The following is a 24,080-nucleotide window of genomic DNA, read 5'->3' as shown; positions in this document are numbered from 1 at the left end:
GTAGTTTTGGAACCTCGAGGAAGACAACCAATGGTTCCCTTTCTGATCTAATACAGGTGGCACTGTGTGTGACACTAAGACAATCACCTTTTGCCCTAGTGTAAACTTCTATGCTTCTTCAATGTTTGTGATTGCTGCTGCTGCTGCCCTAAGGCAGGCAGGCCAGCCTTTGGTCACAGTATCAAGTTTAGAAAAATAGGCTACTGCCCTTTTGTAAGAACCCAGGTGTTGTGCCAGAACCACTAAAGCTATTCCCCGTCTCTCATGGGAGAATAACCAAAATTACTTCTTTCACACAGCCCCAAAGCAGGGACCCTCATGAGTTCACGCTTCCATTTTTCAAAGGCCCTGTTTGCTTTGGGGTTCCATATCACGGCATTTTCAGAGATTTTCACCAATTCATATAAAGGTTTCTCGACCAATCCATAGCCGTGTACCCACAGTTGGCACCAACCTGTCATTACAAGGAAAATACAGAGTTCTCTTACGGTTTGTGGTTGATGTGTCTGGAAAATTGCTTTCTTCCGGGCAGTTCCCAAGGACCGTTGTCCTACGGAGGCCTCATATTTGAGGTAGGTCACTTGTTGCTGTTCCAGTTGGGCTTTCTGTTGAGATACTTAATAACCATTCAATCCAAGAACATTCAAACTGCCCATTCAAAACATTCTTTAGTACTTTCAGTGGCAATCAACAAATCATCTACATTCTGTGGGAGTGTTCCTTGCCAGGCAGAGACTGCTATTGCTCTAATTCTTTAGCCAATTGATTCCTGTTACAAATGACTCAGACCATAAGCAGGAATGAGTAAATAAAATTTAGTTAGATCATGTTCAAGTTACAAAGCAAAGTGGGGACAGGGCTGGGAGCATTGTGAGACTCTTTCTGCTCACCAGAGGCTCAGCCCACAGAATGGTGTCTCTGCCTTTTATACACTCAAGGTTGCACCAGCTACATTAATATTGATAAGCAGTCCCTGTATTTCCTCCCAGCACCTCCCGCAGTCCGTGGCTTTGCCCATATATGTATACTTGGCTCCTCCTAGGGTCCGTGGCCTCATCCCTAGCGGTAGATTTGGCTCCTCCCAAGGTCTGTCAGTCAGTCCTCTGTGCCTTTTGTCGGTGAAGCCCTTCTTGCATCTTGACTGATGGCGAGATATTGGCCTGCCAAGCCTCCCAGCACCCAGTGTCCCCCACTCCCTGCCACCTCTTGCCAGGGACAAGAGTACGCCCACCCTGACGTGTTTTGACAGCCCGGCCAGCCAGAGCTGCCAGGCAGTAACCACAGAAAGGAAGGGGAGGATTGAGGGGACAGCAGAAAAGGGTTGAAGACCAAACTGGAACCACAGGAGTACCTGTCAAAAGACCTATAAATCTTAACAGAACTTCTTCCCAACATACTTAATAACTCCTCCTCATTTGCGTGAGCCAATCATTACACCTTATTCATTGCAATTCCCAAAAACTTTGGGAATTTTTTTGAACCCTTGAGGTAATACCCTCAATGCATCCAGCTAAGGTTGTTTTTTCCTGCCAGTGGTGGGATTCTCCCATGCAAAAGCAAATGTATTTTGATTTTCTTCTGCAAACGGAAGACAGAAGAAAGCATCTTGAAGAACTATCATTGAAAACCCCTTCCAGCCCTTGAAGACATGACAGGTGACATCAGCCTGGAGGTCAAAAGCCTGGCAATTCAGACATTGTGCCTTCTCAGGGCAGGAGACCACGCTCCAATCTCCACGTTCCAGAGGCTGCAAGATCAGCTCTGCGGAGCATGGAGGTCATGGCCTCATCTGTCGGGTCTTTGCTGGCTGCGCTGCTGGAGCTCTGCTGGCAACTGATCTGGCAGGCTCTGCCTGCTGGACCCACATGAGCAGGCAAACATTTCCCTTTCCTTCAAGATTGTTCTTTTCTTCTTTTTGTTTTTCTTTAGTATATAAATATAGGATGTGTTATAATAGACAGACTCCCAGGATCTTTCTTTCGCTGCCCAGGGTGTGCAGGGCATGGGGAAGAGGAGGGAAAGGATGCTTGTGCTCGGCAAGCTGCCCAGGCATGCAGTGGTGCAGGGAAAATGGCCAGAAGCCCTTGGCCTTTGGTGGTTTTGCTGAAGGCAGAAGCCCTGTCGCAGCCAGGAAGCGCCATCTGTGTCCTCGTGCCCGTGTGGTGCTGACTGGGTTGCTGAGGACTCCCAGGTGCCTCTTGATCCAGCTCCTCTGGAGCTCCTGTGGGGCTGCAGCGCTGCTGCCAGGCCACGCCGGGGGAGATGCTGAGGGGATGGGGTGGTTGGAGGCCATGAAGGGATGAGAGACTGCGGTGGCCATGACAGGACAAGGCTGTGGGAAGGCACGAGGGGGATGTGTGGAGGCTGGAGGCTCCAAGGGGACAGGAAGCTCTTGAGGAGCTGGGGCAATAGGAAGCCCTGAGGAACTGGGTGTCAGAGGGATAAGCAGCCCCCGGACAGCCGATGCCCAGCAAATCTGACGCTTCCCCAAAGTGTCTCCCGGACCTGCGGCAGAAGCCATCAAGGCTGGGCTTTACCAGGATGGTGGGGACACCCTGAGGTGCGCAGGCTGGGCTGGCTGGGGACAGGGAGGACAAGGCCCTCCTGCTGGAGTATGGCACAAGGTAGTGGGAAGTCAGATAACCTGATATTTTACTCCCAAAACGTTCTTTCTTTCTCCTAAAATTTATCTCAGATTTTGTCACAAAATTATCGCAATGTCCTCTCTAGCTATTACCTCAGACTCTTCCTCAAATGTAATTTTGTCTCTTCGAGGTCACTTCTAATTATCTGCCAAATGTCCACTACATGTACTCCAGAGATTGCTTCCGATTTCGTAATTCTCTCAGCCTAGTGATTACCTCAACTTTAAACCCCAAATGTTCATTCTGTGCCCTACAGGTGACACCAGATAATGCCAGCATTCCTCTCCTATGAAGTTCTCTCCCTCTGAGCCACTCCAGGTTTACCTCTCACAAACTGAAACACTCCCTAGTCCTGAGACAATCCTGCCCCATTCTCCTCTATGTGTATCAGCGCTGGGCTGCCCCAGGGCACTTCCCACACCGCTTATGGAAGGCCGCCCAGTGCCTGGCCTGGAGGGGCGGACATAGTGGGTTCGAGCTCGCACCCCGTGGCTGAGGGGAGAGGCGGGCCGGGGCCGCCTGCGCCTGGGCGAGAAATGCCCTCTGCGGCAGGGAGCGGCGGCGGCGGCGGGGGCGGCTGCGCAGTGGGGACGCGCCTGCCCCTCCCGTGTCCCTCAGGGAGCGCCCACGTGCCCTCAGAGGCCCTCAGGTACCTTCAGCGACCAGCATGTGTGCTCAGCCACACCCGGCATGCCCGACTCCCCCTCAAATGAGGCCCACGTTCCCTCAGTGACCCCGACATCCCCTGAGGGACTCAACAGACACCCGCCTCTGCTCAGTGACCCCCATGTCACCTCAGTGGAATCCTGAACACCTGCCACCCTCAGTGACCCTCATGGCTCCAGAGTGGCATGCAGGGAATCTTCATGACACCTCAGCAACACACGGGGCATCCGCCTTCCCTCAGTGACGCATGAGGCACTTATGCCAGGAAAATTAGTCCACAAACACCAGAGGTTTATATCCAAAATAAAGACGGAGGAGTCTTGTTACTTTACTTGAATAAAGGGAAAGGCCATGGGGCATTCCCCTGGGGTCTCTCAAATTTTTAGAGGATGCAGCCTCCTTTTTTTCCTAATTTCCCGGCTGCATTTCCCACTCTCTTTACCCATTGGTGGAAGTATTTGAGACGTACAGGCTTCCCAAATTGCCTAATAAAGACCCCCTTCTAATGTATACCCCACCCCCCCTTTTTCTTATCCTATGGATCTGATGGTTCCACGCATTGCTTCTTCCATCTCTCAGTACCTAGTTGTCATGGAGTTACTTTACCTTTAAGGGAGTTGGAGTTGCTGGGAACTGCCTGGAGTCTTTTCTCCTGACCAATTATCGGTCATTGCTGGGAATTGACAGCAGTTTAGGCCATTGAAAAGTGGGATCAACTTGTGAACCCTACCTTAAAGTGTAAAAGCAGAGCTCTCTGGGTTCTCTTTGTTTTCCTGGCTGTGAAGGGTGGCAGAGCTCCCGGCTTCCCGTTCCCTGCCCAGGCCATGCGGCCGGGTGGGGACGGGAGCCGGGCCTGCCACGTCTCCCGGCCGGGAGATGCGGGGGGGACGCCTGGGGAAGGTTTTCCACGGGCCACGGGCCAGGCCGAGCCGATCTCTGGCTCGGCTGCAGGTTTTGCTGTAACTACATTCACTAGAAACAGCCAAGTGAAGAAAGAGAGAGGCTCTGGACCTGCAGCGGGCTGGAGCAGCGACCACACTCTCTAGAGCAGCTGTGAAGAACTTTCCATCGCAGACGGCTCCAGCTCCGGTTCAGCAGAGATCCCCGAATCATCTACAAAAGCCTGGGCAAGATTTTAACTCTTTCATTACCCAGATGAGACTTGCAGATTAATCTTTTTATCCAGAGAGAGAAAAAGAGAGTGATCAACATGAAAAGAGACTTTATAAACTACCAGTGACAGGAAAGAAAAGAAGCTTCAGAAGAGGTAGAGAATTAAGAAGATGCTTTAATTAAGCTGAAATATCTCTCTGTTAAAACTATGGAGATGGACAATGAAGTTCTGAAAAGAACTCTTTTAATTCATGATACAGGATCTAGGGAGGAATAAAGTGTTCAAAGTGTAAATCTGACTAAAAAGTAGAGTAATTATGGTATAGTGAAGTGCTGGGAGATTTGAAGCCTTGAGAGGCAATGAGAAAACTGTTTTTTCGTGAAGCTCACAGAAACAGATGAAGAAGACTTTTTTTACCTTTGAATAACTTATCCTTAAAAATGCTACCCCTAGACTCATGGCCCATACACACTTCAGAGTGATGTGAAAATGGGAGGAGTGAACTCTAATAATAGCAGCTCTGGGCAGCTAACATTAGAGCAATAGAAAACTATAAAAAATAGTTTTCTTGTGAGAAACTCCATAAATTAACAGGAAGAAACTTCTGTTTCTCTACAAAGACTGGTGAAAAGACTGTAGCAAGAATTTTGACTGTTTTAACCATCAAAGTTCCAAGGTTTTTGTCTCTGTTGTCATGTCAAGGGAATAGTGGAATAGTGGTTAGGTAGGGGATGAAAAGGTTTTTCTGGAAGTTTATTCCGGTGTTGTTATTATTGTAGTTTGTCAATAAACTTTCTTTTTTTTCCCTTTTAAGTTCTATGCCTGTTTTGCTCTTGTTCTAATCCATATCTCACAGCAAGAAATAAGTAATTTTCTTAGATATTGGTTTAAAACCACGACACTAGCTTTACCCGCAGTTTGTAAAGAGAAATCTCTCTCATTCCTTTCAACTGGATACCTATTCTGGGAATCTAGTATCAGCTCAGTGACCCACATGTCCCCTAAAGATCACTTGGGTTGAAACAGAGAAATTAAGAATCAGGAATCATTTATAAAATTGCCTTGTGTAAAAGAAGGGGCTACAAAACCTGTGTGAAATGCTGACTGCTCCAATATTAGCAGGAAGAGAATAAAGACTACTGGATGAGATAAGGAGCTGGAATATGTAAACAGGCTGCAAGCATAAATGTGCCATAGGATGAGGGTGTTCCTTGGCTTCTTTTGGACCCCTAAGCCAGAAGAAATGGAAAGAGGGGGGTGAAAGAACTGAAGGGAGCATTCGCAAGAAGACAAAGTGAAAAGTTCAGCTGAAGGAAAATTGCTCACTTCAGCCCCAAAGACCCCCAGAAGACCAGCAGAGTGAGTATTAATTAATACTCAGTGAGGAGGGAAGAAGCCAGCCAGGAAAATGATTTTTCTGAGAGAATCTGTTAAGAGCTTCCTCTGTGCCTAGGAAAAAACCAATAGCTGTCTAGTTCTGAGAGCTGACAACCCATTAAACCATTTAGAAGCTTGCTCTGCCCCTGTGAATTCTACATTTTAAAAGACAGGCAAGCCCAAGAGGGCTCTCTCTTGTTTCCAGCCTTGAAAGGTAACTGGGCTCTGGCTGGGCCTGCCCCGCTCCACCGCAGCCTGCGAGGCCTGGAGGGGCCGGGCCAGGCCCCAACAGGAGCCAGGCGGGGGATGGGAGGCTGCAGGGCCCTGGCCAGAGCTAAGTCAATTCACAGCTACTAACATCTTACTAACACTAAGCCCTGGCCTCAGCCCTGGCCCTGTCTGCTCGTGCTGAGCCAGAGTCCGCTGGGCCCTGGGAGTAGCTGCTGGTCAAGCCGGGCCCCCTCCAGCGCGACCCCCCACAAGCGGCTGCCATCAGTGGGAAGGGGGAGCCATCAGTCTGCAGCTGAAATGAAAAACAGCAGGGGCCAACCACACAGCCAGAACAGCCATGACCACTGTGGTCAGGTCCCTGAGATCTTAGCACAACCACAACATGGCCTCAAATTCATCACTGTAACTATTTCAACCACTACCCAGCAAAAATCATCATATCCATCTGCAGGCCTGGGTGAGATATTAACTCTTTCGCTGCAGAGAGAAGACCTAGAGACCATAATCCTCTCTCAAGAGAGAAAAAAATATAAAGACACGTATAAGATAACATAAAAGTTAATAAAAAAAGATCAAGTTCCAAATAAAAGAACCATGAGGAGATGCCCTAATATGCCACTGCCATCTGCTGCAAGTATTTCCACCGAGGCTCCCTTCTAGAAATGTCCCTGCAGCACATCAGCATCAGCTCTAGGTTTGGTTGCATCAGTGAGGCAACTCAAGCATTACCTCAAGCAAACAATCTCCATTCTCAGGCAACATTTTGCTTTGGGTTATCGTTGCAGCTCTTTTGGCTGTGTAGATGGCCCTAATAACAGGAAACAAGCACCTCAGAACTGGTATTATTTTTCCAGCAATGAAGGAAAGAAACTCAAACCAAACAAAGTTTCTGAAATAGTGGTTTTGAGGGAAGTGCACCCCCATTCTTCTCACTTCTTGCCTGTAACCTGGAGAGGATGGTTTAAAGGCACAGAGTCCCTGCTGCTTCTTGTGCCGTGCTGCTGAAACACTTAGTGACCATATTTGTTCATAAGCCAAGCCACTTTCTCCATATCAGCAAGCTGGAGCCTGGTGATGGGGAGAGCCTGCCAAAACCTCCAGTTTGTTTCCTGCCACTTTCTGGGATGGGCCCAACAGTATTTGAGTACTCAAATGCTCATTGACTTGAGTATCCAACGAGTAGAGGGTTAGCAAAGGGATGACACTTCTCTTTCTTCAGATTTCACCAGGAATATTTTCCTTTTACATCATAAGGAAATCTGAAATTTTCAGACTGCAGAGAGACAAATCTGCAGGTGGCTCTTGTGTGCCCAAAAAGGCATTTTTATCCCATACATCTGTGGAGGCATCTTAATGTATCTCTGTTGAATATAGCATGCCAAATATTTCTTTCCTTCCCTGAAGAGCACCTGGGGGATTTCCTTTCTTTTCTTCCAAATACCAATGTTTTCAACAACAGGACAAAAAGCTTGATGAGTTTTGGTTTATGGCAGCTGTGCTTAAGGGACAAACACGCCTTGCAGAGATCCTCATGTAATAATTCTTGGAAACAGTAGAGTTAGAATAGCAAAATCCCTCTTCCAAGAAGCCTGTCAAGCTGGTGTGAATCCTCAGAGAAGGAAACATGCATTTGCATGTCTTTATTTTCCCACTAACTAGATCAGTCCATGAAATCAGCTGCCAAAGCCAGACCTGCTGGATGTTGGAAAAGCTGGGGCTGCTTTGGGGCTTGTGTTTTTTGATGATACAGGGAAGTCATCTCTGCCTCTCTGCCAGGGCAAAATCTGCCACTGCAGAGTGGAGCTGAAACAATGGGCTCTGGGAGAGCAGTTGCAGGGAAAGGAGCAGGTGGAGCCTCTTGTTTCCTTTTTGCTCCAGGTTCAACTCCTGATAGCCAAAGGAGGGACCCCACAGCTGCGGCAGCCCAAACTCCTCTCAGCTTTGCTGCGTGACTTCCTGAGCTGCTGCCTGCAGACAGACGAGGCACAGTGCTGGTCTGCTGAGGAGCTCCTGCAGGTAAAATGCCAAGGGGCTGCAGGTGAAACAGTGTCTGAGGGATGGTGGCTCCTCCTCCACTGAATTCCAAGGCATCAGATGTGCCCCCCTCCTCCTCCCTTCCAATCTTGGTGCTGTTCAACTGAGAATGGTGAGGAATCCTAGACTGGGCAGGGCTGGCAGGGACCTGTAAAGCTCATGTGGTCCGAGTGCCCTGCAGAGAGCAGGGACATCTTTAAAGAGAACAGGATACTCAGACCTGAGCTGTTTCCAGGGGTGGGGCACTTACCAGCTCTTGGGCCAACCTATGCCACTGCTGCCCCATGCTCCTTAGACCTCCTCTGACTCAATGCCCTTTTCATTTAAAAAATACTCCCCTGCCTTTGAAGCTCTTAGCTTGGAAAAGCATGCTTCTTTCTTCTTTTCCTTTCTGCAGCATCAATTTGTAACATCAGCCAAGCCTGGCTCCAGCCTGGTGCCACTCATCCTTTCCGTGAAGCAGTGAAAGGCGAGAAAAATAATGTTTTAATCAATTTAGAACAGTTTTCTCCATGGCCAGCTTAGAGTAATATTGTAGACTAGTAATGTAGAGTTGGATTTTAGAGTAGGATTATAAATCCATAAACTTTCTGAAGCCTCATCTCCTTTGGATGATTCCCCTCCTTCTGACCCTGTGAGAAAGCTCAACATTTCCTTCTGAATTGCCACTTTTTCCTTAGAGGTAGAAATTGACATTGATGTCTTCTTTGGTATGGTTTGTAAGTGGGGAAGGCTCTTCTTCAGTCATCCTCTCCAAAGGTCACACTATTCAAGAGGCATCCTGATCACATAGTATCTTTCATCAATCTGCTGCTGCTCTTGGAATTCGAAAAACACTGGCTCGAGCAGTGCTTGCAGCATGTCCTGACAGCACTATTCTGACACCAGTGCAAGATGGAGGAGCTAATCCTCGGGGACTCCAGCCCCATGAGTTTGGCAAACTGATGTTACTGAATTTTCACCTTTTGGACCATTACATTATGTGCATATGTCAGTGGATACTTGCTCAGCATTTGTGTGGGCTTCTGCCCATTCATCTGCCTCAGCTGCTGCAGCTCAACAACTTTGGAGAAGGACTCCAACTTTTGCTGTGATGGGCTGCCCCAAGAAGATCAAAACTGATAATGGTCCCGTGTATTGAGCGACTTCTACTGCTAATTTTTTACAACATTGGGGTATTCAACTTCTCCATGGAGTCCCATATAACTCGTCTAGCCAAGCAATTGTTGAATGCATTCATGGCATTCATAAAAGTCACCTTAATATTTTGGAAAAACAGGGGAAAATAGGGGGTTCCCCCCATGAAATATTGGCAAAAACATTATTTGTTATAAATTGGTTGAGTGTAGGTGGACGACAAGACCATCCTCCTGCAGTAGTACACGTGCAAACAAACCAATCTGATTTTACCTTTAAAAATATGCAAGTTAAATATTTTCCTCCTCTGACTGGGTTATGGGAGGGCCCAATGCAGTTATTAACTTGGGGAAAATCTTATGCTTGTATTTCCACAGGGAAAGATTCATCTACATGGATTCCTGCAAAATGGCTTAAACCATGCTTACAGAAGAATAATGACATCAGCTCTTTGTCTTGAAGCATGGAAGAGACATCAGCATGGAATGAACTTGGCATTGACACCATTGCTGAGTGCCCTGCACCCTGACAATAAGGATGCAGTTGGTTTTTTGCCAGATCTTACTGCATTTTATGTGGCTGTTTGAAAACAATTGTTGACAAGAGACAGTTAGAGACTCTTGAAGGTGTTTGTGGAGAAGAAGGGCTTGACTATTGACCCTGGCTATTGGTGTGTTGTTCTTGGTGTAAACAAGAGAGTTGGAGAGTCACTCGGGCACATGAAAGAGAGGAGGTGTATACGTGTCAGCCGTGTATCACATGGGTTATTACCTACTCCAGAGCACGATGGTTGACTGACTTTGGTGGTCCATCATTAGATCAGTTGTCTGGAGGGAATGCTCCAAGGGGTGCAGTCAGAGTACTGCGTGAACAACAACAGTTTCTAAACTCATTCAAACAGATTGAAGATTTTGGACAGGGAGTATTAGCAGACATTAGCTTTGAGCTTCTTAAACGCTTAGCATTATTACGTATTAGGCAAGGCAATAAGGTAGTGAACACCAAGTGTGGTCTGGGTGTTGGAGTTGCCCAAAGTTGGCAAGTTTGTAGTCGTGAACGGGACATGGGAGAAAGACGATGGTGACGTGCACGCCCATGGCGATGTTAATGTTGATTTTGGGGGGTTTTTCATTGTATGGTGAAGGGTGTTTTTGGACAAAGCACAAACAAATGTTTGGGTAACCTGGGCTAATGTGTCTGGTATGCAGGATTTTTGTCTCAGTTTACAGCAGGCCAATGACCCTTTTTGAACTTGCTTAATTGGCATTCCCCTTCAGGAGAACAAAACAGATTTTTCTGGTTGATGGGACCCGAAAATTGTAAATTTAAGAAGCGGCAGAAGTGATGACTGTCTCAGTCCAAAGGGACAGTATACTCGGCCGTTTATGCACAATGCAGCCTGGCAGAAAAGAGTAATTGCAAATTTGAACTGATCATATCCTATTCCATTTCAAGAACTGGATTTGTTAGCCAGTGTTTTCCCAACCTTGGATGTCAATGTTACTGTTCTGCCTAGTTGCAACAGTATGGCCCCACCATGGTAAGCAGTTAATGGTAAAGGAGTAGTTTGGTTTGGAGATCCTTGGATTAGTTGGTTACAAGAGCAAGGAGGAAAAACGTTGTTTGAAGGTTATCCAAATGTTACAGGACAATCTCCATGGAACAGATTAAAAACAGGGGGTCTGACAGGAAACACTTCAGGAGAGTGGGAACTCCTGCCAGGATTCCTTTTGATCTGTAGGAATCGAGCATGGCCTGCTGACGAGTTTGGCGGGAGAAAATGCAGCACTCAATATGAATGATCAGCAAATCTCATTTATTGGTAACTCTAAAACCACTTATATAGCATCAATAATTAGGCTCATACATAGTGCAAAAGCAAGCTCATTATTGGATATTTCATTTAAGGTCAACTCCACCTAATTCTACATTCCTGTGATAGCTCATCTATGCTGAATTCACATTCTTCTGATCACAGCATCCTGTTCTCAGTTAACAGTTATCACCAAGGCCTTCCTGACTTTTGCAACATCTCACACCAACTGTACTCCATTGTCTAACTCTTTCCCAGCTAACTGCTGCATGGGAATATGACCTTTGCTCTCTAGCCATTCCTCTACAATTCCCCCGTTTTCTTTTTGTACTAACGAAACTGTAGAAGTAGCCTTTTTTACCATGTTTTGCAAGCATTGCAGCATGCAAGGAATAAACAGTAACACAATCACAATGATCAATATAACAACAATTGCCATTTGTGCCAAATTTTTTAACCATCCTGTAAGACCTAGGGATTGAAACCATTCCTCTAATGGATTTGTTTGCATGGTTAATTTTTTCATATTGCTCTGTAGTTGTTGAAGACGAGCATGAATAGACACTGAATGATCAGAAAGGTTCATGCAACACATCCCATCAAAGTCTTCACAGCCATGGCCCTGTGCTAATAGTGGAAAATCAATAGCAGCTCTATTCTGCAATACAGCATGCCTAACACTGTTCATATCCAAAAGCAAATCAGACAAAACCTTTGATGTAATGTTAAACTGTTTTCCTGTCCAACATGCCAGTTGTCGTAACTGTGTTAAGGCTTGAGCACTGGATACTCCAGGTGTAAAAATAGATGACACAATCACTGTACGATGTTCCCAAAGTTCAACCTGATCTTTGCATTCTGGTCGCAATTGAAACACACTTCTCTTTGTTCATAACCTGGTTCTATTGGCTCCTAATAGTTGCTGTATAGTGGGTGCAAACAATGTCAATTTCCCAAAATAACAAGGCCCTCCATAAATGTTTGCTGGCAGTCCTTACCATGCACGATCTCCACAAATTAGAAAAATACTAGGTGGTAATTGTAGAGATGTACTGCTAGAATTTACTTTGTGAGACCAATTGCCACAGTATGTATCATTATTTTGCAAATATAGCAAATTTTGTGGAGAAACATTTGTACCATTTTGCCCATGAGACTTTTTTGCATGATTGCTCCTAGCCCTATTGACAAAATTTAAACAGTAATTGCTAGGGGCTGAACCTAACTGTCTTAACTCTTGTGGATCTGACCCAGTAACATTTAAACCTGTAGCAATGTTCCAATTTTGAGCACCAATGGGATTTGCCTGAATTAAACCTTTGTCACAGATATTGATCCTGAATTTACCTGATGGAATTTCACATAATGTTTTGTTTGCTTCCTTGGGTGTTTTCCAATTCTTTGTCCAGTTTTTAAACATTGTGGCATTGAGTGAATCATCTAAAGGTGCGCCCACTAAACAAGTTCAAAAAGGATCCGAAGTGGTAGCCATTGAAAGGCAAAAATTATCCTGTCCAGTTTGATTAGCCCATGTTACCCACATATTTTGTCTCTTATCCATGTCAATCAAAAACCCTTCATTTCCCTTTGTCATGGTAAACCACAACAACCTGATCAGAAATAGTCCTTTAAGGACTTTAAAAAGATAGTTGCAGTTCCGCCAGCATTTTGGCTGGATCCCATGTGAGATCTTGCTTCCCTTTTCTTTTACCCCTCTGCCTTGCCCATCGATTCGGTTGCTTCGAACCACAGGGTGTTCCATCTTCTCAGCAGCAGGGATAACTTTCAGGGAAAGACCCTTTCTCTCGAGACTGCCGTTTTAAGAATTGCTCCCAATTTTTATTTTTTACCCCTGGGATATCACACCTGACTTGTGTAAGTGTCTTACGACAACGTATTGTTGTTATTTCAATAATAAACGGTAAAGGGGTATTAGGATGATAACAATAGTTTTCTGGATTTACCCCAAAAGCAAAAATCTCCCACCATCTATCAGATCCTTTTTCAAATTGTCCTGTTTGCACACCTTCCTGTAAATGCAATCTCAGTTAAACTTCTTTCAAAGTTGTAACACTCTGTATAAATCCCTCTTGGAGATCTACCCCACTTAGAATGTGTCCACCACTTTTCTTTACACACTTTACAAATGTAACATACAAAAGGATAACATTCACAATTTGGTACTGTACACAAGATTTTCATGTGAGAGTTCATCAGATCCCGTCTCTATGTTGATGGTAGAGAGCGAGAAGTATCTGCTAAATTTTCTGGATCAGCTGAAGGTAAATCACTGGGATCAGCAGCACTGGGATCAGCAGGTTTAGTCCATCGGCTCAGCACCCAGACAGGCCCTGTGGGGGTAGACACACAAAGATAACCACGTCCCCAGTATAGTACCTTGCTAGGACCTCCCCACAGACCTATTTTTGGATCTTTATAGCGAACCCATATTGAACTTTGAGTTTTTTCTGCTTCAGGTGCACTATGACGTATTGCTGCAGGCAAATCGCTGTTTCCAAAGATACACAGAAAATTTAAAACAAATAAGCAACGCAATAATCTTTCTTGTGGATCTTTGATCTCTCTAAATTTGTTCAGATATTGCTTCAAAGTACCATTAGCTCGTTCTACTATTGCCTGACCTGTGGGGGAATGAGGAATCCCTGTTATGTGTTTGATTCCCCATGATTGCATCACCTGTTTAATTCTACTACTGCAATAAGCAGGCCCATTGTCTGTTTTGATAGAACGTGGAACTCCCATGACTGCAAAACAACTTACTAAATGTCACTCAACATTCCGTGCTTTCTCACCAGATTGAGCTGTAGCCCAGATGTAATGACTGTAAGTATCAACGGTGACAAGTACATACTTAACTCTCCCAAACTCTGCAAAATTAGTAACATCCATTTGCCACAACTCATTAGCCTGTAATCCTCTAGGGTTTACCCCAAGACCCAATCCACTGCCTTGATTGTGAAAACTACAAATAGGACAAGCTTTGACAATAGCCCGAGCCTCCTCTAAAGGTATCTGAAACTCCCTATAGACACCTTTTGCATTTTGATGAAAGATGGCATGAGCTTCTCTAGCTAACGTCTGTGGTGGGACAGGACTATTTTGTGTCAATGAAACCAGTTGATCTGCCCTAGCATTTCCTTCTCCTAAACCCACATCCCATTTGTGGCTACGAATATGGATAATAGCAAAGGCAGCAGTCCTCAACTTTACTGCTCTTTGAAGCTGCAAAAACAGTTCATATAAGCGAGGGTTTTTTACTTCCTTGATGTCTGCATTTTCAATACGTTCACTCACTCCTGCAACATATAAAGAATCAGTTACCACATTAACAGGACCCTTAAACTGCACCAAAACCCAAACAACAGCAACTAATTCAAGAGTTTGTAATGTGTCCTCCTTTTGAGCTGGAATAATGTGATGATTCCATTGTCCTTCTGAATTTTGCCATGTAGCAGCAGCTGTACAAGATTTCTTTCCAGCATCAGTGAACACAATTGGTGCCCCTGGTAATGGCACAAATGATCGTTTGGGCTTTTCAATCCAGTTCTGCTGGCCTATCCATCGTAGTGGTATTCGAGGCACTTCCTCAGTACTGACCACACTACTATTGTCAAGCAATGCTTCTTGCAGTGTGGAACTGTGAATTAAATACCAGTCTAAAGTGTCCTTTTTTATTGGTATCTGAATTACAGCTGGATCTGCACCCATAATTTGCCACAATCGCTTCCGCCCTTGTTTTATCAAATTTGCTAAAATTTCAATTTTTTGAATTAAGGTATGTCTCTGTTGAAGTGGTGGCAATAACCACTCTAATACCCATATTTCCCCCGTTTTCTTTTGTTGTTGCGTTAAGGCACCAATGAGATGTTGAGGTCCAAACCATACAGTAAGGTTAATGTCCAAGTCTGGATCTCGCCTATGAACAACACCTGTCTGGATACAGTCCATTATTTTATTGAGAGTTTCTTGTTGTTCACTGGTGACCTGTATAGGTGCTGTAGGATCAGTACCTTTTAACAAAGGTCGTAAGGGTTGTATAAATTCATTAGGAATACCTACAACATGTTTAAGCCATTGCAAATCTCCTAGCAATCGCTGAGCATCATGAACAGTATGAAGTGACATGTTCAATGACAGTTTCTGAGGGGCAACATACTGCTCAGTTAAAGTCCACCCGAGATATTTCCATGGGGATGACTGCTGTATTTTCTCAGGTGCAACAATCAGTCCATTCTGAAGTAGTTGTGTTTGAATGTCCTGAACTTGTTTATCTGCAAAAGGTTGTGACTGAGCAAAAAGAATATCATCCATATAGTGATAAATAATAGTTGTAGGCCATCGAGCACGTAGTGGCTACAAAGCATTGTCAACGTAAAGCTGACACAAGGTAGGAGAATTACGCATACTCTGTGGTAAAACTGTCCATTCAAATCTCTTGTCTGGTTCTGCTCGATTTAATGATGGCAAAGTAAAAGCAAATCTGCAAGTATCCTGTTCATGCAATGAGATAGTGAGAAAACAGTCCTTTAAATCAATTATTAACAAGGGCCAATCTTTTGGTAACATTGCAGGATTGGGCAAACCAGGTTGTAGTGCCCCCATTGGCTCCATTTGTTCATTTACTGCACGTAAGCTGTGAAGCAATCGATATTTCCCAGATTTCTTTTTTATAACAAAAATAGGAGTATTCCAAGGACTTGTTGACAATTTTAAATGTCCTTGTTGATATTGTTCCAGCACTAATTGATGAGCTAGTTGCAGACTTTCCCTTTTTAAAGGCCACTGTTCAACCCATACTGGTTCCTGAATTATCCATTTAAGTGGGAGTGGGAAAGTCCAAACAATGGCCTCTGTTCTAAAGGGTGTTCGTTGGTCAAAATAACACCAAGTTGTGACAGAATATCTTGTCCAATTAGACATTGAACTTTGTCTGGTAATGGAACAATTGACAAAACAGAATTGATGACCTTCCCATCTAATTGAATCTGGATTTGTGGAGACCTTTTTGCCAGAGTTAAGCCTCCCACCCCTGTAACAGGAACCATACTAGGCAACAAAGGCCATTCCTGGGGCCAATATTGTGGAGCAACAATACTTGAGTTCGCCCCACTATCCAATAGTCCTTCTAAGTGGTGGGATTCTCTGTTATAATTGAGAACAACTGTTCGCTTGGCTCGAGTGTTTAAGTCCAGAGTAAGCAATGTAATTCCTCCTGTAGAACCAAATCCACCCGTACCCCGTGATTGATTTTTCAGTGGTGTCAACTGATGGGTACATTGTGGCAGCGGCACTAATTGTGCAATTCGCTGTCCTTTATCAATTCTAGTTGGTGGTGCCAGTGTATATGCCATGATATGTATTTCACCAAAATAGTCCACATCAATTACTCCAGGTAAAATAAATAGTCCCACAAGACTAGCAGATGAACACCCCAACACTATTGCACCCATAGCTTTTCCATTTATTATCAGTGGTCCAATAATTCCCGTGGGAATCTTGTAGGGCTGTGATGTCAATAAATCCACAGTCACTGAGGCTGCCAGGTCCAGACCAAGGCTCCCTGCTGTGGCAGGCTGGAGGGAAGTTGCACTGATGTTCCAGCAGCTGCTATTTGTGTCCTGGCGCGGCGGCTTCTCATGCTGGCTTTCCCATTTCCCGATCGCTGGTGGCAGACATTATCAGCGTGGGTATTGGACCGACACTGATTGCACCAAACAGACAATACAGTACATTCCTTTCGAATATGTCCAAGGTTGCCACAGCGAAAACATTTGAATCGAGAGGCTGGAATCGTGCCATTGTTAGTTGTAGCCACTTGTAGGGGTGCAAGAGCTTCTAAAACCTGACTCTGAGTAGATGCAGCCTGCTTTTCTAACCCTTGCCCTAGTTCTTTAATTGCTTGGACGAACATTGCCTGTGAACCCACTGGTATATTAGACATTCTCTCTAATGCCTCCTCAATAGTCCAATTAGCACTTAGGGAATTTAAAATTGACTTGGTTGCTGGATTACAATTTTGTAAGGCACATTGTTTTAATAATGCTCCCCTCATATATTCAGGAACACCTGCCCGTTCTATAGCTGTAGCCGCTTTATCAATAAATGCTCCAAATGACTCATCTTGCCCCTGTTTAATACCCATATAAGATGGAATTCCTCCTGGCTTCTTAATCTGATCAAACGCAGCTCATGCCAGTCGCATTCCTTCTTTCAATTTATCTGGTCCCAAAACAGCTTGTGCCTCAATTTGACTATATGCTCCTAATCCCAGAAGTTCTTCCAAAGTTAATCCATGCAGTGGATCACCTGCCTGCCTTTGCACATTTACACATTCTTGACAATAAGCTTGCCAGTGCGCATTAAACAACAACTGCTGATGCTTAGTAAGAATCAACTTCATAATGCTCCTACAATCTGCAGGCAACAAAATCTGTGTACCCCACAGATAATCTGTCTAACCGGTTCACTGGTCACTCCAAACTGACTGACTGCAGATCGCAACTGTGATAACCACTTTCAATCTAAAGCTGTAATTTGAGCTTGTATTCCTCCCCCTTGCATCGGTGCAAAGGTTACGGGACATACTACTTCCAATACAGCATCTGTCATTTCCTGATCTCCTTCTTGCAAAACATTCCGTGCCAACGTAGCCCATGTCTCCCTTCTTTCCCGTGCAACAGTCTCACCTAACTCACATCCTACCCCAGGGACAGATTTATTTCCCATAGGAGAGGATGGTAACGGTGCCAAAGGCTCCGTTCCAGAATCAAGGTTAGTAGGTGAAGGAATTTGAGATGACACAAAAGAATTAGCAGCTGAAGCAGAGGTCAGTGACTGCGTGGTGGGGGTTAAGATTACTGTGTTCGTGGCGGGTGGCAATGGACATTCATTAATTCCCTCTAATAATTTATTTTTTGACATAGCTGCAGATGCCTTTGTGGCAGCTGCCTGTTCAGCCTGATACTGCAAAAGAACATTATGAACTGTCCGCCACAGCTTTCCCAATTTTTTAGCAGTTTTATCATCATCTAAAGTAGCTTCCCACAATTTTTCTCCAAACTTTCGCCACTCACTTAATTCATGGACTGTATGGGGATTCTGAAAACAACCCTGAGCATACCCATAAGCAAGAAGTTCAGGAAGCTCCTTGCACAAATCAAAGTTTTTAACCTGTTGCTTTTCTAAAAAGCAGGTAAATAAATCATATGCTACTTGCCTTTCCATCTTACCATCAGCACTGTTGCAGCCCTACAAGGTTTCGGCAGCACGTTACGGCAGGACTCTCCTCTAAGGTCGCCTGGGCACGGCAACCCTACTGTGTGATCAGAACCCTCCTCCGAGGTTGCCTGGAATGCAGCACAGCTGTTGCTTTTCGCCGTCCTTGCTACGGAGGACCCGTCCCCTGTCACCACTCACTTGGCCGACTCCGACTCCTTTTTAAAGTCCCAAAGATTCCAAAGGTTCCAAGGGTCGCTCAGGTCCCTGTTGTTCGGGTGCCATTTGAAGAGTTTGGCGGGAGAAAATGCAGCACTCAATATGAATGATCAGCAAATCTCATTTATTGGTAACTCTATAACCACTTATATAGCATCAATAATTAGGCTCATACATAGTGCAAAAGCAAGCTCATTATTGGATATTTCATTTAAGGTCAACTCCACCTAATTCTACATTCCTGTGATCGCTCAGCTATGCTGAATTCACATTCTTCTGATCACAGCATCCTGTTCTCAGTTAACAGTTATCACCAAGGCCTTCCTGACTTTTGCAACATCTCACACCAACTGTACTCCATTGTCTAACTCTTTCCCAGCTAACTGCTGCATGGGAATATGACCTTTGCTCTCCAGCCATTCCTCTACAGCCTGGTATTCCAAGATGACCTGTTGGTGGACCATGCTCTCTTGGTCCACTAAAATTATTTGCCCCCCACATGAGGAATTTATTGAATGCCAGTCAAAGTCATCATCAAAGATCACATCAATCCATTTGAATTTTGATGAGACTTGTAGTGCCAATGTGCAATTACCATCATTGGTGACTGTCATTGCAACATCTTTCCATTTACCAGAGGGAATGGCTGCCAGGAATGTGAAAAATAAAGCTCATCTTGCCTGTTGGGGAGTGTACTAGTTTGAAATCAAACCAGTGAGAGATCGCAAGTCAGAATTATAATTTAATAGGAAAATGATAAAAAGAATAAATGCAATAATATCAAAAACACTGACAGAGTCAGAATACAGCCTGGAACCCTGTTAGGGTGATGGTAGTCGTCCAGATGAGGTGGTCTTGTTGAAGCGTGATCTTCTGGAAGAAAGGGGGTCTGGTCTTCAGCTGAAAGTCCAGCAGTAGCTCCTGTCCTCTGGAAGTCTCGTAGGTAAGGGCAGCTGTGGTGTTCGAATTCTCAGCTTATATCTAGTATGGAATGCTTGGCTCCTCCCTCGGGGAGGAGCATCTCACAATGGGATGGTGAGTCATGAGATAAGGTCTTGATGAGCCATTAACAGAAAACAGTCCAGGAGGAAGTTATCTCTGAGTCATGCAGCAAGGCAGTGGTGGGCCCATTAACAGGGGACAATACAGGGGGAAGTTATCTATGAGTCATGGGGCAGGGCATTGATGGGCCCGTTAACAGAAGGTAGCCCGGGGGGGGGGGGGGGGGGGAGGCAGGGAGCACTGCCTCACCTGGTTTCAACAGTACATGAGGATGGTGATAGAATATACTGCAACCCAGGACATAATCCACCCCTTATTCTATTACCATCTACATAATTCCAAATCAGTACCTTCCTTAAACTCCACACACACACACACACATATATATATATATATATACAATGGAACCTTACACACAGTTCTCACTTAAAATGAGGTCTCCTTGTGGCACACATCGGGTTTCTCCATCTTTCCGCATTACCCACCAAGTGCAACTAGGTCCTTGAGCGAAGACAATCCCACGGATAGGTTTGCTCTTGCCTGAGGTGGGATTAATCTAAACAGTCTTTCCTAACATACCTCTCATGTGTACCACAGGGACTTTATCTCCATCCACCGTGTGCAAGGGTTCAGACTGGGCAGGACCAGCTCGATTGATGGATCTTCTGGTGTTAACCATCCAGGTGGCCTTTGCTAAGTTCACTTCTCAATTTTTGAAGGTTCCTCTACTAAGTGCTTTTAGGGTAGTCTTGAGTAGTCCATTGCACCGTTCAACTTTCCCAGCAGCTGGTGCATGATAAGGGATATGATAGATCCATTCAATTCCATGTTCTCTGGCCCAAGTACTTACGAGGCTGTTCTTGAAATGCGTCTCGTTGTCTGACTTGATTTTCTCAGGGGTGCCATGTCTCTAAAGGACTTGCTTTTCCAGGCCCAAGATGGTGTTCCGGGCAGTAGCATGAGGCACAGGGTATGTCTCCAGCCATCTAGTGGTTGCTTCCACTATGGTCAACACGTAGCGCTTGCCTTGGCGGGTTTGGGGAAGGGTGATGTAGTCAATTTGCCAGGCTTCCCCATACCTGTACTTGGACTATCTTCCACCGTACCACAGAGGCTTTACCCGTTTGGCCTGTTTGATTGCAGCGCAGGTCTCGCAGTTGTGGATAACCTGTGAGATGCTGTCCATAGTAAGGTCTACCCCTCGCTCACGAGCCCATCGGTACGTTGCATCTCGTCCCTGATGACCAGAGGCATCATGGGCCCAACGAGCTAAAAATAATTCTCTCTTGTGCTGCTAGTCCAGATCTACCTGTGATATTTTCACCTTGGCAGCTCGATCCACCTGCTCATTGTTACGGTGCTCTTCATTAGCCCGACTTTTGGGTATATGAGCATCTACGTGTCGAACTTTCACGATCAGCTTCTCCACCCGAGCGGCGATGTCCTGCCAAATCTCAGCGGCTCAGATGGGTTTCCCTCTGCGCTGCCAGTTGGCTTTTCTCTATCGATCCAGCCATCCCCACAGAGCATTAGCTACCATCCAGGAGTCAGTGTAGAGATAGAGCCTCGGCCACTTTTCTCTTTCAGCAATATCTAAAGCCAGCTGGACAGCTTTAAGTTCTGCGACCTGACTCGATCCACCCTCTCCTTCGGTAGCTTGTGCAACTCGTCGTGTGGGGCTCCATACAGCAGCTTTCTATTTCCGGTTAGTGCTTACAATTTGGCAGGAACCATCGGTGAAGAGGGCATATCGTCTTTCACTCTCCGGTAGCTCATTATATGGTGGGGCTTCCTCAGCACGTGTCACTTGCTCCTCTTCTTCAGAAGATAATCCAAAAGTCTCACCTTCAGGCCAGTTTGTTATAATTTCCAGAATCTCAGGGCGGTTCAGGTTTCTAATACGGGCACGCTGTGTAATGAGGGCAATCCATTTGCTCCAAGTAGCATCGGTGGCATGATGCGTGGAAGGAATCTTTCTCTTGAACATCTACCCCAGCACCGGCAGTCGGGGTGCCAGAAGCAGCTGCGCTTCAGTACCAATGACTTCTGAGGCAGCTTGGACTCTTTTATAGGCGGCTAAAATTTCCTTCTCTTTGGGGTGTAGTTGGCTTCGGATCCTCTGTAGCTTCGGCTCCAGAATCCCAGTGGTCGACCCCGAGTTTCACCAGGCACCTTCTGCCAAAGGCTCCAGGACAGACCATTGTTCCCGGCTGCAGAGTAGAGCACGTTTTTCACTTCTGGCCCTGTTCTGACTGGACCAAGGGCTACCGCATGAGCGATTTCCTGCTTGATCTGGGCGAAAGCTTGTTGTTGTTCAGGGCCTCAATGGAAATTGTTTTTTTTGCGGGTAACCAGGTAGAGAGGGCTCACAATCTGGCTATATTCAGGAATGTGCATTTTCCAAAAGCTTATGGCACCTAGGAAAGCTTGTGTTTCTTTCTTGTTGGTCGGTGGAGACATCGCAGTGATCTTATTGATGACTTCAGTGGGAATCTGACGCCGTCCATCTTGCCACTTTACCCCCAGGAACTGGATCTCCCGGGCAGGTCCCTTGACTTTGCTCCTCTTGATGGCAAAACCAGCCTTCAGGAGAATCTGGATGATCTTCTGTCCCTTCTCAAATACTTCTGCTGCCGTGTTCCCCCACACAATGATGTCATCAATGTACTGCAGGTGTTCTGGAGCTTCACCCTTTTCTAGCACAGTCTGGATCAGTCCATGGCAGATAGTAGGACTGTGCTTCCACTCCTGGGGCAATCGGTTCCAGGTATACTGCACACCCCTCCAGGTGAAGGCAAACTGAGGCCTGCACTCTGCTGCCAGAGGAATGGAGAAAAACGCATTTGCAATATCAATGGTCGCGTACTACTTTGCTGCCTTGGATTCCAGCTCATACTGAAGCTCCAGCATGTCTGGTACGGCTGCACTCAGTGGTGGCGTGACTTCATTCAGTCCACGGTAATCCACCGTCAGTCTCTATTCTCTACTGGATTTACGCACTGGCCATATGGGGCTGTTAAAGGGTGAACGAGCCTTGCTGACCACCCCTTGGCTCTCCAGCTCACGAATCATCGTATGGATGGGGACCACAGAGTCTCTGTCGGTGCGGTATTGCCGACGGTGCACTGTTGCTCTGGCAATTGGTACCTGTTGTTCTTCAACTCTCAGTAGTCTCACAGCAGAAGGGTTGTCTGAGAGACCAGGCAAGGTACTCAGTTGTCTGATGCCTTCTGTCTCTAGAGCAGCTATCTCAAAAGCCCAGCGATAACCTTTTGGGTCTTTGAAGTACCCGTTCCTGAAGTAATCTATGCCGAGGATGCATGGGGCCTCTGGACCAGTCACGATGGGGTGTTTCTGCCACTCATTCCCAGTTAAACTCACTTCAGCTTCCAGTACCGTGAGCTCCTGGGATCCCCCTGTCACCCCAGAAATAGAAACGGGTTCTGCTCCCACATACTTTGATGGCATTAGAGTGCATTGAGCGCCGGTATCAACCAAAGCCGTATATCTTTGTGGGTCAGATGTGCCAGGCCATCGGATCCACACTGTCTAATAGATCCGGTTGTCCCTCTCCTCTACCTGGCTAGAGGCAGGGACCCTCTAATCCTGGTCATGGTGCACGTTGCTCTCTTCCGGTGAATATGCTCTTGATGTCCCTTCAAGAGGATCACTTATATCATCATTTCTATACCTTCTGATGTTCTGGCCACGAGAGACCGGAGCGGCGCTGGCTCTAGATGAGCTCCTTGTGGTAGTTGTCCTTCTTTTTAGTTCACGTACCCGGGCTGCTAAGGAGGAGGTGGGTTTTCCATCCCACTTCCTCATGTCTTCTCCATGCTCCTGGAGAAAAAACCAGAGGTTACCTCGTGGAGTGTATCCTTTCTCCCTGGCTGGGGAATGCCTGCTCCTAATAGCAGAGACTCTTGTTGGTTCTGGGGAGACGTGGTAAATTTCTTCCTTAAGTTCCTTTTTTAGTTTCTGATGGCCCTCTTCAATCAAGCTCCGGACTTGCTCAGCCAGCCTTGTTTCCACAGATGAGACATGGGTGCGAAACGGGGCAGTGACAGTGTCCTCGTAGATTCTTAGTTTATTGGCCAGGACACCCACCCTGTCCTCACCTTCCCTCCATTGCAGTGTTGCCAGGTAACGGGAGTACATCTCTGGTCCAAGCCGTGCAAATCTCAGCCACATCTGTGACGTGCACTGGACACCATCTGGGCTCTTAGGAAATCTCTCATCTTCTGCAAAAATGATCTCCAGCACAGCCAACTCCCTCAGGCATCGGATACCCTGTTCCATTGTGCTCCATTTTCCCTGGTGCACCTGGAGGTCTTCTTTGCAGAGGTATCTGTCCCTTACACTTGTCAGCAGTCGCCTCCAGAGGCTGAGAGTTTCTTGGGTTCTCCCAATCCCCTGGTCAATGACCACATCCCGGGACAGCGATCCCAGTTGCCTGGCCTCACTTCCATCCAGGATGGTGTCGTTTGCTGCAGCGTCCCAGATGCGGAGCAGCCAGGTTAGGATGGACTCGTTCGTCTGGCGGGTGAATTCCCTCCGCAGGTCACGCAGCTCACCTAGGGATAGAGAGCGAGTGATAATCTCTGGT

The 24,080-nt window shown here is 46.0% G+C and overlaps 1 pseudogene; it reads right to left on the bottom strand.

The window, feature by feature from the left end:
* Window positions 1-11,211: 11,211 nt before the first annotated feature.
* LOC147648045 (syncytin-A-like) lies at window positions 11,212-12,745 on the bottom strand (annotated as a pseudogene).
* Window positions 12,746-24,080: the final 11,335 nt, after the last annotated feature.

This window comes from Cyanistes caeruleus, chromosome Z (assembly GCF_971803275.1).
Source record: "Cyanistes caeruleus chromosome Z, bCyaCae1.hap1.1, whole genome shotgun sequence".
NCBI lineage: Eukaryota > Metazoa > Chordata > Aves > Passeriformes > Paridae > Cyanistes > Cyanistes caeruleus.
This window is presented reverse-complemented; position numbering and strand designations above follow the sequence as displayed.